Source organism: Papio anubis, chromosome 19 (genome assembly GCF_008728515.1).
Source record: "Papio anubis isolate 15944 chromosome 19, Panubis1.0, whole genome shotgun sequence".
In the NCBI taxonomy this organism is placed as follows: Eukaryota; Metazoa; Chordata; class Mammalia; order Primates; family Cercopithecidae; genus Papio; species Papio anubis.
In genome coordinates this window covers 20,381,780-20,397,678 of record NC_044994.1, presented here as the reverse complement: position 1 = coordinate 20,397,678, position 15,899 = coordinate 20,381,780, and positions in this window count along the sequence as shown.

The following is a 15,899-nucleotide window of genomic DNA, read 5'->3' as shown; positions in this document are numbered from 1 at the left end:
GTCTTGGACTTCCAGCCTTCAGAACTGTGAGGTGATGAATTTCTGTTGTTTAAGCCATTTAGTTTAAGATATTTTGTTACAGTAGCACTAGTAAATTAATACACACACTTTCAGATATCAAAATCTGGATTAGTTATCTTTTACTGTGTAACATTACTATAAAAAATTTAGCCTCTTAAAATAACACTCATGCAACATCTACACTTTCTATGTTATCCAAACACACCTCACTGGGTCCTCTGCAAGTCTGCAAGCAGGATGTTTGCAAGAGCCGTGTTCTCGTTAGAAGTTCCACTGGAGAAGAATCTGATTCCAAGCTCAGGTGACTGTTGGCAGAATTTGGGTTCTTTCAGGCTGTAGGACTCTGAGCCTCCATTTCTTGATGGCCGTCAGCCGCAGGCTGCCCTATGTGCTGTGCTGATGGCACTCCCTCCATGGCAGCTCATAACATGGCAGCACCCTTCTTCAAAGCCAAGGAGGGAGAGAGAGTTTCCTAGCAAGTTGGACATTACAATCTTATGTACAGTAACTATGTACATGTAATAACATTCATCTGGTTACCTTTGCCATAGTCCATTGGTTAGAACAAAGCCCTGGATCCTGCTGACATTCAAGGGGAAAAGATTATACAAGGACATGACTAGAAGATGCACAAATCATGGGGACCAACTTGAAGTCTCCCAGCTACACTGTTTTTACATTTTAAACATATGACTTACAGACAGCAAATGTTTGGGTTTTGTTCTTTTTATTCATTCTAGCAACCTCTGCCTTTGATTCGAGTATTTAATGAATTACTACAAGACATAATTCCTTGTTTGAGTGGATTTGGGTATACTATTGTATTATTTGTTTTATATCGGTCTTCTCTGTTGTTTCTGTGTTTCTTTTTTATTGCCTTTTTTGTAAACTTGAATACCTTTTAGAATTCCATTTTAATTTTCCTATTGACTTTTTAGCTATACTGTTTCAGTATTATTTTTAAGTAATCTTTCTAAAAATTAACATATGCGTCCTTAACTCTTCACAGTCCACTTACAGTTAACATTGTTCTGCTTCATGTAATACATGAAAATCTTACAAATGTATTGTTCCATATTGCTTCACCATTCTCTACTTTATAGTATGTATTGTATGCATATATTATATATATAACCCATATGCATAATAAATCTTTTTAAAAAATTATATGCTTTATAAATAAATAAAAAGCAGAAATAAACCAATGGTCTTCTGGCTTTTATAGTTACTAGGGAGAATTTAACAATTAATTGTATCATTGTTCCTACATATATGATGCCTCATTTTCTTTTGTTGCTTTCAGTGAAACATAGTTCTTTCCATCCAGTGTAGAGAAAGAAACAGAAGCAAAATTAAGCTCAATAAAATAGGATAAGTGATAAGATCATTGGCAGGTTTTTTGTTGTTGTTGTGGTTAGCTCAATTTTGAAGGAAAATAATTTGCATTATCATTATTTTAAAATACTTTCTATATTTGTCTTTCAAGCACTGAGAAACAAATATAACGACCCTCAAAAATAGCTGTCCTAAAATAAACTGACAAATAGCTGTCCTAAAAGGACATACATGTGTATACCTATTTATGCGTGAGGGTATATGAAAACAAATACAGTCACGTGCCACATAATGACATTTTAGTCAATGACAGACCATATATATGACAGTGGTCCCATAAGATTATAATGGAACTAAAAAATTCCTGTTGCCTAGTGACATCACAGCCATTGTGTTACAATTGCCCTCAGTATTCAGTCCAATAACGTGCTACACAGGTTTGCAGTCTAAGATCAATAGGCCATAACATACAGCCTAGCTGCATAGAGGCTGTGCTATTTAGGTATGTGTAAGTACGCTCTATGATGTTCACACAACAGCACAATTGCCTAACAATGCATTTCTCAGAACATATCCTTGTCTTTAAGTGACACATGACTGCATATATTTGAGAACTATATTCTGCATTTTCTTACTTTTTTTCTAAAATATATTATTTTTTTCAAAACTGCAATAAAAATACATTGCTGGCACAGATGTTCAACATGAGGTGATTCATCTTTCAGAGAAATATCCCTATACCAACTTATTATTTTATCAACTACACAACAATTTACTCAGGCAATGTGAAAAAGTGAAAAGTGCCGTAGTTTGTTGACTTGTCTAAGCAGTAAACGCTACAGTCAGTATTTTATATCATGCTCTTAAACATGTCAAAATGAATTTCTTTCAAAGCCTGTGCATAAGACCAGGATAAACTAAATAAAAATAACTATCTCGAGGACTATCTTCAATCACTTTTTCTCATCCTTTTGAAAGTATTAAGCTGCTAAAATATTATTTTATCTGAGTTGTAATTTTCTGTCTTTATCTTTCTATATAACTTTCTGTATCATGAGTCCTTATTTGCCTTATTCTTAATGTAAATCCTGTGCACAGATAGAGAGGTTGAGAGACAACATGCCAGGTAGCTTCCTGTAAGTATGTTTTATCAAAGAGGACTAATGGCCACTGTAAGAGATATATCAATGTTTCCTTTCATTTATTGTTACTGAATTAATTGTAGTGCATCCAATGCCTGTCCTTGCTTCCAACATTCTAAAGCAGACGAGGATCATAATGAGATACATGTATTAGCTCATTTGAGAGGCTTCCTTAAATGCCATTACTTTATTTTGCTATCCAATCTATCTACTTCTTTATTAAGTCTCATAAATGTGATATCTGTTATTTTGGCTAAGAATAGCATTTTTGTGAGGTCCTACTGATTTTTCTTATATATCAGACTGCCAGCTATTATGGATATAACTTCAAACATTTCAAATTATACTTGGGAACACCACTGTGATCTGAAATTAACTTTTAAAAATGTGAAAGGAAATAAAGCACTTTCAGAGCATGAAAATTTTAGTCTGAGTCATATTCTTTTCTGCCTAAAATAATGTTTACATTATATAAATACTTCAATACTTTAATATAAATACTTCAATTTAATTTTTTTAGCACATTGCTAACCTTTCCACACCAACATTTTTTAGTCTGATTATAAGCCAAAGAGTACAGGACGAAGGTTTAGCAGGCTTAATTCAAGCTCCCAGAAAAATATCATGAACATAAAATGGTTTCTGCAAGTCATGGACTTTAGGAAGGAATAGATGGTCAAAAGGGTAAACACCCGAAGAAAGAGTCAGTAGGATGAGGCCACATGTTAACAGTACCAGAGGCCAAGACAAACAAAAGTTCAAGAATCAACAAGAGGCAAACTGGTGAATCTGTTGGCCATTCACATCCAGATCTGTCTAACGCCAACACCTTGCTGCCATTTCCATTACACTACATTGCCTGATAGAGTTAACAGATATCAAGGAACAGTATATCTTCCAACAGTATTCATTTTTTCCGGAAAAAAAAATCTGATTTCAAACGATAGTGCAATATAATGCTAACTCCACTATGAGAAAAATGCTTAAAACATATTTTCAACCATAGGAAATATATTCTGTCTTTAGATGACAATAAAAGTTACTGAACTTTGATAAATGGGTATAGCCTTCTCAAACTCCTAAGCAAAATAATTTCATACTGACAAATGGTTATGCCAGTTATCTTTTAATATACAAACTAAGGCAAGTGACATAACAGTTGACTATCTCCTAAAACAGCACACTACAAGTGAAAATAAAATGAGCCAAGTGCCATGGTTTTGCTATTTACAAAGAAACAAGAGGCTTAAGAACTTTAAATTGGTCATTTAACTTAAAGTAGTTGACTAAATATTTTTATGTTGTACCAACATGGTGGTGTAATTTTCATTTCTTCTATTATTATTGTTATTATACTTTAAATTCTGGGATACATGTGCAGAATGTGTAGGTTTGCTACATAGGTATACATGCACCATGGTGGTTTGCTGCACCCATCAACCAGTAATCTACATTAGGTATTTCTCCTAATGCTATCCCTCCCCTAGCCTCCCACCCACTGACAGGCTCCAGTGTGTGATGTTCCCCTCCCTGTATCAATGTGTTCTCATTGTTCAACTCCCACTTATGAGTGAGAACATGCAGTGCTTGGTTTTCTGTTCCTGTGTTAGTTTGCAGAGAGTTGTGGCTTCAGTCTACTGATATTATAAATCAGTTACAAAACTCAGCAAACACAATGAGTTAAAACTTAGACAAACACCCATTGACCTCAACATTTGTAAATGTGATTAACCATTGGTGGTCTCTGAACTTAAATTTTTCTCTCCACTGAAATGCAGAGAACTGACAGATGTTTTTCTCCTTCGTAATATTATATATTCAAAATAAAAAATGTTTAAAATTCTAAGAACTCAATCCATATTAAGAACCTATGCAGCATTCAGTGTTTTGTGAGGTGCTGACAGAAGTAAGGAATAGCTTTCTTAGTTTTCTGGAGCTCATATGCTAAATCAACAACACATGAACAATAGAGGAAAATTTAATACTAATCTGGTCGATTCATAATTGAGACCTATATTGACTTCTAAGGTCAGAGACCTTACGGAAGGGAAGAGTCATCTTTGTAGGAAAGATGCACATTAACGTGAACATATGGGTCAGATGTCAACTAGGTCAAAGGGAGAAAATTTTTAGGTAAAAAGTAATAGGTAAAAATAATGTAAAAAAATCATAAACTCATAAAATGATGGTGATAGGGGCCCAGTGCTGCCATAAGAGAACCAAGTAGTAGCAGCATTTTTTGATTTCCCTCCTGGAGACCTTCATCTCACCCTGATAAAGAAAGGTTGCATACTACGAGAAAAGAATTCAAACAATCAAGTAGAAGGTGGTGATTGGAGGTAAGAATCACTCAGCCTACTTCCATTCTCTGTGTTGGCTCTCTCATGCTCATCCTTTCTGAATTGTAATCTTTCTAAAGGATGAAAAAATCCTCAATAATGATGAGCACAAATCTGTATCTAATCAGACGAACAGCAACGTTAATTTAAAAGATAGTGTATGCCTCTCTCTTCTTGGGCAGAAACAGCAGACATACTACAGTCATGCACAGCACAACGTTTCAATCAACGATGGCACACAGATATGACAATGGTGTCTTAATATTATAATAGAGCTAAAACATTTCTGTTGCCTTGTGATATCATAGCTATTGTAATATCACAGTGCAATGCGTTGCTCACATGTTTATGGTGATGTTGATGTAAACAAACATATTGCACTTCCAATCATAAAGCACATACTATCATGTACAGTATATTATACTTGATAATGATAATAAATGACTATTTACTGGTTTATGTATTTACTATACTATGCTTTTATTGTTATTTTAGAGTATACGCCATCTACTCTTTTTTTTTTTTTAAGTTAACTATAAAACAGGCTGAGGCAGGTCCTTCAGGAGGTATTCCAGAAGGCATTGTTATTATAGATAATAGCTCCTTGCATGTTATTGCCCCTGAAGACCTTCCACTAGGACAAGATGTTGAGGTGGAAGACAGTGATATTGATGATCCTGATCCTTTATAGGCCTAGGCTGTCGTGTGTGTTTATGACTTAGTTTTTGACACAGAAAATTAAAAAGTAAAAAAAAAAAAAGAAAAGTTGAAAAGATGGACAAGTGTTTATAGAAGATAAAGAAAATGTTTTTGTGCAGTGTGCAATGTGTTAGTGTTTTAAGCTAAGTAGTATCACAAAATTGTCAAGAGTTTTACAAATTGAAGTTTATAAAGCAGATAAGTTACAGTAAGTTAATTTATTATTGAAGAAAGCAAAATATTTGTTTATAAATTTAGTGTAACCTAACTGTACAGTGTTTATAAAGCATACAGTGGTGTACAGTAAAGCCCTAGGCCTTCGCGTTCACTCACCACTCAATCACTGACTCACCAGAACAACTTCCAGTCCTACAAGCTCCATTTATGTTAAATGTTTGTATTATTCAAGGTTTTCTAGGGCAACACAACTAGTAGGACATATGTATATATGAAAGGGAGTTTATTAAGGAGAATTGACTCACATGATCACAAGGTGAAGTCCCACAATAGGCCGTATGAAAACTTAGATGCAAGGAAACCAGTAGTAGTTCAGTCGGAGTCTCAAAACCTCAAAAGTAAGGAAGCCAACAGTGCAGCCTTCAGTCTTTGGCCAAAAGCCTGAGAGCCTCAGGCAAATCACTGGTGTAAGTCCAAGAGTTCAAAAGCAGAAGAACTTAGAGTCTTATGTTTGAGGGCAGGAAGCATCCAGCACAGGACAAAGACGAGGTTTGAAGACTCAGCAAGTCTGCCCTTTCCATCTTCCTCTGCCTGCTTTTTCTACACATGCTGGCAGCCAATTGGATGGTGCCCACCCAGATTGAGGGTGTGTCTGCCTCTCCCAGTCCACTGACTCAAATGTCAATCTCCTCTGGCAACACCCTCAGAGACTCACCCAGAAACAACGCTTTGTATCCCTCAATCCAATCAAGTTAACACTTAATACTATCACAGAGTCCTATATAAGTATACCATTTTTTATGTTTCATAACATATTTTTACTGTACCTTTTCTATGTTTAGATATATTTAGGTACACACATACTTATGATAGTGTTACAATTGCCTACAGAATTCTGTACAGTAATATGCTGTACAGGTTTGTAGCCTGGGAGCAATAGGCCATACCATATATAGCCTACGTGTTTAGTAAGCTATACCATCTACGTGTTTGTAAGTACATTCTATGATATTCATAAGACAACAAAATAGTCTAACGCGTTTCTCAGAATATATCCCCACCATTAAGCAATGCATGACTGTATGTCTCAATTCACTAAAAATTAAAGGAAAAAGCCAGTATGCTTTTCATCTGCAGCTTCCCAAATACAATTAGGTTGCATGAGCAAAGGAATATGAAGCTACTTAGTTTGAGGTACAAAGGAAGCTATGGTATTATTTTTATCTTTTTTGACACTTGTCATAGACAGTCAATTTCGATATGAGATCAAGTCTTTCTACAGTGAGACTACAGAACAAGTCAGAAAGCCTAGAAGATCAAGGGACAATAGGATTAGTAAGCACTGTGACCCGCCACGCCCCTGCTCCCCACTGGAGATATTCCAAGGTAACAAGTCACAGAGTTTGCAGAATTACAGCCACCACACTGACCAATCCTTAGGTAGAATTGCCAGGAAAAGTTTTATTTCAGAATATTACATGACAGAGCATATAAACTGAAAAATATTAGTGTGCCAATATGAAAAGAGACTGTATTTAAGATACAAGATAATAGAAAGCAATGTAATAGTGGTTGGGCAAAGGACAGACTGTAATTATATTAAATAATAATAATAATAATGATCTGTCATACTGAATATAGGCAAATTCTGAAGTTATTTTGCACAATCAAATCATATATTAAATATACTAGCTATACCTGTAGGAAATCTTGTGCTGGTTTTGTCCCATCTGAAGACTCTGGCACTTCTAATTTTTGTAATTATTTTCCTGCGAGTTGGATTTTTCTGCCTTTCTCTATAATATTTTTTTTCTTTCCCTTTCCCCTTTTCCCTTCTCTCTAGGGGTGTGACTCTATTGAATGCTGGGAAGGGTCTTTTGGCTTTCTTTCTAAAGCCCTATGCATTTCTTTTGCAGGTTTCATACTGGGCTGTGCGGTTTCACCTACAAACCCGTAGATGGCATTTATAGGTAAGAGCTGGCTGCAACCAGTGTGGCTGGTTTACTGGCAGAAGCTCTCTTTTACCTCTGACAATGGGTTAATTTGTGGAATACACAGTGGTCTGAACTCCCTGCTGAGTCCCAGGTGGGGTGGGGAGGAGTGGGGAGGCACAAAGGACAGGCAGGCCAAACTGGGCACGTCCCCCTGCAAGTCCCGTGATGGCAGGCACAAGCACCAGTGCCAAGGGATAATCCAGTGAGCAGTCACTGAGTACCCAGGGGCGTGCCTAGGTACAGAGCTGAGAAAGCTCCTCAGCTCTAAGTTCTCCACACAGGGAAGGGGGGGGGCGGTCTAAACTCTTAGATCAAGAGAGGGAGTGCTCCAGATGCCTGGAAATCTGCCTGGGTATGGAACAGAGACAGTGCCCGTGCACATTTCTCTGCACAGGAAATGTGGGGTGGCTCAGGCTGTTGAATTAGGCAAGCAGGTGCTTCAAATGCCTGGAGATCTGCCTGGTCATGGAGCAGAGAGAACCCTGCTGCACCATGATCTATGTCCAGGAAGTGCCCTGTTGCACCATGCTCCCAGGGGTGCAGGCTGGGCACCCAGCAATGACACATGCAGATCAATTCCAAGTCGCCAAGCTGACCCCGGGTGCAAGTCTGGCCACCCAGGAGAAACTGCACCTGTGGCAGCTCTCCTTCCACCCCAGGTCTGCAATGGGGGAGAACACAATTTCAGTGCCTGCTGCAGGGTGCTTTCCACCATTCTGGCTGTGACTGTCTCACTCCAGAGGAGGTGCTACAATCTTGGGCTGGAGATTAAAATGTCCACACAGCCACACTGCCAGATCAAAATGAATTTCATTAGGCTGGATTAAAACTGGCATCCTGCTCTCAGTCCCTGGTCTGGGAGAATGTTTGCAGGTTTTCCCAATGTCTTTCCCTCACAGTATCTCAAGCCTCTCCCCAGGTTAGCCCCAAGGCTTCAGATAAAAAAACTGCTGTCCCTTAGGCTGGGTTGCTCAGATTGCCAGTGGAAAGGTGAGTCACAGAAGGAGGCTCTCTGTCTCCTTCATAGACTGGGGCTTCACTCAGTTTTATCAACCGGACATCATCGTGGGGGCTGTTTGCCAGCATCCTGTCTGGGATCAGGGGTGTCCTTTACAATTCCAGTAGATTCCCTTTTCCTTCTTGAATGAAACCTCACAGAGTTGATTTTTTGCACTATGTTGCTATTTCCAAGCGGCTGCGGCATACTGAAAGTCTTTAATCTGCCATCTTGAAAACAAAAACAAAAACAAATTTTCTTTCTTTCTGAAAGACAAAACCTCTAATTACATAAAACACAATGGAGAGAAAATGAATTCAAGACAGACCTGCAGAAAGAATGACATTTACTAAAGCAACACTACCTTCTATTTCCTAAAGATCACAGATGTCCCTCGGCGATACATGCACAAATGAAATCAAAGATTAACTTTTACTTTAAAGATTATTACATGGTCATTTTGTTTAGAGTAGTGACCAGATTTTAAAGAAAAGCAATACGCTAAACGCCAATAATACAAAACCTCAATCTTTTCCGTGCATTAAGAAGATAACTACAAATGAGAAACACATTTAATCCTTTAGCAGCATTGTGGAACATATACATGTACACATTTGACAATACATCTTAAAACCATCTTAAATTGTTTAAGAATAGATTAACATAATGTATTATGAATATTTAAGAATAGATTAACATAATGCTTACCAGGAACAACATAAATAACAACATAAAAGGTAGGCAATACAAGATTAACATCTTTACTTAGCGACTAAGGTAAAACAACAGCATGTTGTGTATCAAATGAAACCCAGAGGTATATTTGGTTCCTTTATGTTTGTGTTATATGAGATTTGGGACATGTTTTGCTAGGATTCTTCATGGTGTACATGACAGAAATACAACCCAACCTGTATTAAGCAAAAGGAGAATGTATTAGCTCAAATAACTGAAAAGTACAGTTGCAGATCTCTCTAAGCCTGGCTAGATCCAGGGCTCAAGCTGGGTTTTCAGGAATTAGTGTTATTCTACCTCTTGGCTCTAGTCAGACGATGTCTCAATTTAAGGCAATATCTCTCTTCTCTGTGACACCTATCTCTGCCTATAACATTAAACCTAAATTCTGTATGAGAAGATTTTGTATGTAGAAAATTATATAGACATAGCAACACATTAAGATCAGAATATGGAATGAATAAGAAATAAGATCTGCAGTGTAATAAATGCAAATTAATAATACATACACATGAAAATATCATTTATTTAAAATGGATAAAGAAATTGTAGTGTGTGCCTATATGTATTTAGTTGGCCATGAACAACATGAGTTTGAAATGCACAGGTCTTCTTATACTCAAGTTTTTTCCTGTAAGAATTAAACTGAGTATGCCTGCCTCTCCTGCCTGCTTTTCCCGTCCTCCACTTCTTCCACCTCCACCACCCCTGAGTCAGGAAGACCAATCTTCCCTCTTCCTCCTCAGCCTACTCAATGTGAGATGACAAGGATGAAGACCTTTATGATGATGCACTTCGACTTAGTGAGTAGTAAATATATGTCCTCTTCCTCATGATTTTCTTCATAATATTTTCTTCTCTATAGTTTAGTTTATTGTAAGAATACAGCATGTAATACATATAGCATACAAAATATGGGTTAATCTATTGTGTGTGTCATCAAACCAGTAAGGTTTTATGTCAAACCAGTAAGGCTTCTGGTCAACAGCTGGCTATTAGTAGTTAAGTTTTTGGGAAATCAAAAGTTAGGGGTAGATTTTGAGCTGCAAACAGTGACAGTGCCCCTCCTAATCCCTGCATTGTTCAAGGATAAGCTACAACACACACACACACACACACACACACACACACACAGAATGTATCCCATTATATAATAAAAATAGATGAAGAAAATGAAGTGTGTGTATATGTGTGTGTATATACACACACATATATCCATATGTACATATACACACACTCTTCATTTATACATATGTATGTACACACACACTATATTATATAAGATTCTATTACATAATGGAATATTACTCAGTCTTAAAAATTAAGGAAATCCTGCCATTTCTGACAACATGGAGGAACCTGGAGGACATTATGCTATATGAAATAAGCCAGGCACAGACAGACAAATACTGCACTATCTCATTTATATGTGGAAACTACAAAAATCAAATTTATAAAAGTTACCAAGAGCTGGAGGTTGGGGGGATGAGGAAGCGTTGGTCAAAGGCTATAAACATTCAGTTATGCAGGATGAATACTTTCTGAAGTGCTAATGTACAGCATGGTGACTATAATTAATACTATATTATTATATTTTTAACATTTGCTAGGAGAGTAGATCTTAAATATTCTCACAACAAAAAGTGGTAACTATGTTAGGTGTATTGGTCTGTTCTCACACTGCTAATAAAGACATACTCAAGACTGGGTAATTTAGAAAGGAAAAAGGTTTAATGGGCTCATAGTTTCACATGACTGGGGAGGCCTCACAATCATAGTGGAAGGCAAAGGAGAAGCAAAGGGACATCTTACGTGGTGGCAGGCCAAAGAGCTTGTGCAGGGCAACTCCCATTTTTTTTTTTTTTTTTTTTTTGAGACGGAGTCCCACTCTGCCGCCCAGGCTGGAGTGCAGTGGCCGGATCTCAGCTCACTGCAAGCTCCGCCTCCCGGGTTTATGCCATTCTCCTGCCTCAGCCTCCCAAGTAGCTGGGACTACAGGCGCCCACCACCTCGCCCGGCTAGTTTTTTGTATTTTTCAGTAGAGACGGGGTTTCCCCGTGTTAGCCAGGATGGTCTCGATCTCCTGACCTTGTGATCCGCCCGTCTCGGCCTCCCAAAGTGCTGGGATTACAGGCTTGAGCCACCACGCCCGGCCGCAACTCCCATTTATAAAACCATCAGATCTCATGAGATTTATTCACTACCAGGAGAACAGCTTGGGGGAAACCACCCCTATGATTCAATTATCTCCACCTGGCCCCGCCCTTGACACCTGGAGATTATTACTCTTCAAAGTGAGACTTGGGTGGGGATACAGCCAAACCATATTAGTTAGGTGATGGATATGTTAATTATCTTCATTGTGGTAATCACTTCACAATGTATTTGTATAACAAAACACTATGTTGTAGACTTTGAACATGTACAATTTGGCCAGGTGCAGTGGCTCACACCTGTAATTCCAGCAATTTGGGAGGCTGATACAGGCAGATCACTTGAGGCCAGGAGTTCAAGACCAGCCTGGCCAACATGGCAAATCCCCATCTCTACTAAATAATTTAAAAATTAGCCAGGTGTGGTAAGGGGCACCTGTAATCCCAGCTACTTGGGAGGCTGGGGCAGGAGAATCGCTTGAACCGGGAAGTCAGAGGTTGCAGTGAGCCAAGATCGCGTCACTGCAGATCAGCCTGGGTGATAGAGCAAGATACTGTCTCCAAAAACAAAAACAAATGAACAAACAAATATGCAGTTTTATGTACCAATTATACCTCAACAAACCTTGGAAAAACGAACAGGTGCATATATAAATACATCTACCAAATACATTAGAATAAGTATCTGTGGAAAAGAGGAAAATATAAATAGAACAGAGGTAGAAACATTAAATGAAATGAAGTAAAAGAAAGTTACACAAAAACGAATCAATAATTTTGTGCAATGAACTGAAGTCAAGGGAAAGAGAGAGGGAGGAAGTGAGGGAGAAAAGGAGGAAGGAAAGGAAGAAGAAAGGGACGACAATTAAAGTTTGTGTATGGGACGACAGCAAAAGTAGTCATCCCCATCATCATCCCTCTCTAACTCATACTCAGCCGGATGCAAAGCACAGGCATCTGACACTCAAATTCAGACTGAAAATGCTCTCTAACAAAGTTGAGCAGTTTGGGGAAGCTGGCGTGAACACCAACACTCTGAAGTAGAGCTCTTCTCTTTCAACCAGTATGAGTTCCCACAGCAAGAGTGCCAGTGGGCTTACCGTAGCTTCAGTGTAAAGGTAGAGCCAGTCCACAAGCATGGTCTGCCCGACCCACATGGGATTCTCCTTCAGAATTCTTGCTCAAGAGAAATGTGTTGAAGAGACCATAAGGAAGTGCTAGAAAAGGCGCTTCTGCCACAGCAAAGGAAACCCTCATTAACAACCCGCTCCTTTTGAAAATGTGACCTGAAAACCAAGCATTACCAGATATATCAGGAAACCTAACTACATGAAAGAGAAATATCAAACTGCAAACTGACCCTTGAAAAGGAGAGATAATTAAGGATACTGAGAGAACGTTAAAACAACTCCAGTATGCTCAGAGTGATTATAGAAGTATTACATCCTTAAAAATAGACAGGATTCTGTGAAAAAGAAAAAAAGCACAGAACAAGAAGCTTTCCAAGATTAAAAACAGGATTTCTAAGAAAATAAACTACAGAAAGACTGAAAAATATCATTTAATAAAACTCACCGAATAAAGAGCAAAAATACAAAGTGCATTGGTTTCTTATTGCTGTGTAACAAACTATCACAAATGTATGGCTTAAAACAACATTAATTTATTATCTCACAGTTTCTGTACATTAGAAGTCCAGGCATTATACCCCCGGCTTCTCTGCTCAAGGTCGCATAAGTCTAAAATCAAAGTTTCAGCTGAGCTGTGTTCTCATCTAGGCTGTGGGTATTCCTCCAAGTTCATCTGGGTTGTTGGCAGTATGTAGGTTCTTGTGGTTGTAGGACGGAGGTTCCAGTTTTCTTGTTGGCCATGGATCATTCCCAGCTACTAGAGGCCTCCAGGTCTATCTACATGGCCCTCTCAGAATGGGACAACACATTCCCTCAAAGGCAGAATCTCTCCGCATGCTGCCAGGAAGGGGTCTTACATAATGCAAATACAATCACTCAATGTGACTATGCTATCAACTTTACCCTGTAAAGTAACCTAATCAAGGGAGTTATCCCATCTATTATCCCCTCTATTCACAGGTCCCACCCACACTCGACGGGAAGGAGTCATACAGGGCTTGTAGGGAGCCAGGGTGGGAAGAATTTTGGTGGCTATCCTGGAACTTTGCCTCCCACACCAATAAAGATGTTACAAGAGCCAGAGAAGACCAACCCAAGAGGCCCAGGATTGCAACCCAATAATTCCAAAGAGAAATAAAGAGAGGAAGTAGGGGAAAAGAAAAATTAAAAAAAAAAAAATAGATAAAATTTTCTCAGAACTGTAGGGTGTAAGTCTTCAGAATTAAAAAAGTACCAAACACCAGGTGCAAAGAGAAAACAGATCCACACCTAGATACAGCATGTCATCACAGAGAAAAAAGATTCTAAAGCTTGCAAAGAGGAATCAAATTTGCCAGCTAGCTAGCATCTGACTTCATATCAGCCATGTTGAATGTCAAAAAAAAAAAAAAAAAAAAAAAAAAAAAAACAGTGAAATAATGCTTTCAATGGTCTAAGGGGAAAATACTCGTCAACCTAGAATTCTATAGTAAGCTCAAATATCAATTGTCTGTAAAGGCAGAATGGGACTATTTTTCTCACACACTCAAAAGAATATGTTTTATATAGAATATTTTAAAGAGCTACATGAGGGTCTACTACAACAAGTAAGGGAATAAAACAAGAGCAAGAAAGATAACAAGGGATCCACCGAGGAGATTCAGGAAAGTTCCAAGAAGATACCCATGCTGGGATTCAAGCAGGAGGCCAGACAGGGATGGCTCTGAAAGAATTATTTTTGGACAAGGAAAAGAAGCAGGCTAGATAAAATAGAGTGTATAATAAAGAACCTAAAAATATTAAGCCTGTGATAAAGGTAAAATTCATAAGAGTAACAGACATGCAAGAAAGAGTAATAACCAAAAAAAATCAATTAATGGTACAGTTATGAAGCCAAACGAAATGTGGCATGATTTCAAGCAATTTGTAGAATATAAGAAAAGAGGCTGGGTGCACTGGCTCACACCTGTAATCCCAGCACTTTGGGAGACCGAGGCGGGCAGATCACCTGAGGTCGGGAGTTCGAGACCAGCCTGGCCAACATGGTGAAACCCTGTCTCTAATAAAAATACAAAAATTAACCAGGTATCGTGGTCGGTGCCTGTAATCCCAGCTACTTGGGAGGCTGAGGCAGGAGAATCGCTTGAGCCTGGGAGGTGGAGATTGCGGTGAGCTGAGACCGTGCCACTGCTACAGAGCCACAGAATAAGACTGAGCAACAGAACAAGATTTCATATCAAAAAAATAGAAAAGAAAAAGGAAAGAAAATCCATTTGACATTATTGGTGAAAACATTCTCCGTCAAATGATACTCTACTTGTGGAGAAGGAAATATAATATTAGCAACTACCTAACACCACAGTGCAGCAATATTTTTATGTTCATTATGTGTTAATTATAGGCATTTGAAGTTTCTTGTTAGCTATGGATAAATCCCTCAGGACCAGCTTGGGGTTTTATAATGTAAATATTGACAACCTTGACAAAGTAAACTCTGACTGACAGAAATTAAGGATAGAGAAAGAGGCAGTGAGGAAGATAGAGAGAGATGTTTAAGACACAAATACACTTTGGGAAGCCAAGGCAGGAGAATTGTTGGAGCTCAGGAGTTCAAGACCAGCCTTGGTGACACAGAGAGAACTCCTCTGTATTAAAATTAAAAAAAAAAAAAAAAAAATAGCCAGGCATGGTGACGCATGCCCGTAACCCCAGCTACTTGGGGGACTGATGCAGGAGGATCACTTGAGCCCAGAAGTTCAATGCAGCAGTTAGCCGTGATTGCACCACTACACTCCAGCCTGGGCAACAAAGCAAGACCCTGTCTCAAAAAAAATGGAAGTAGAAGAAGAAGAGGAAGAGGAAGAGGAAGGAGGAGGAGAAGAAAAACATTTTCATTTTACGAGAGGTGACCTAATAGATACTATCAAAAGTTGATCAAGCAGGAATTAGAAATGCTCATACATTATTTAAACTTATACAAAATGACTAAAAATAATAAAGTAACTACTATGATTTTTGAAGCAGAGTGGAGAAGGAGAAGGTGTGAGAAAAATACCCATTTTTAAGATTACAGAGTCAATTGATATTATCAAAACTTTATTCAAGAAATAAACAAGTATATTATTTAGAGTTATGGAGAAAACAAAGGAAAACAATGTACAGCTAAAGGATTCGTTTTTAAAGAATGGCACTCATTGG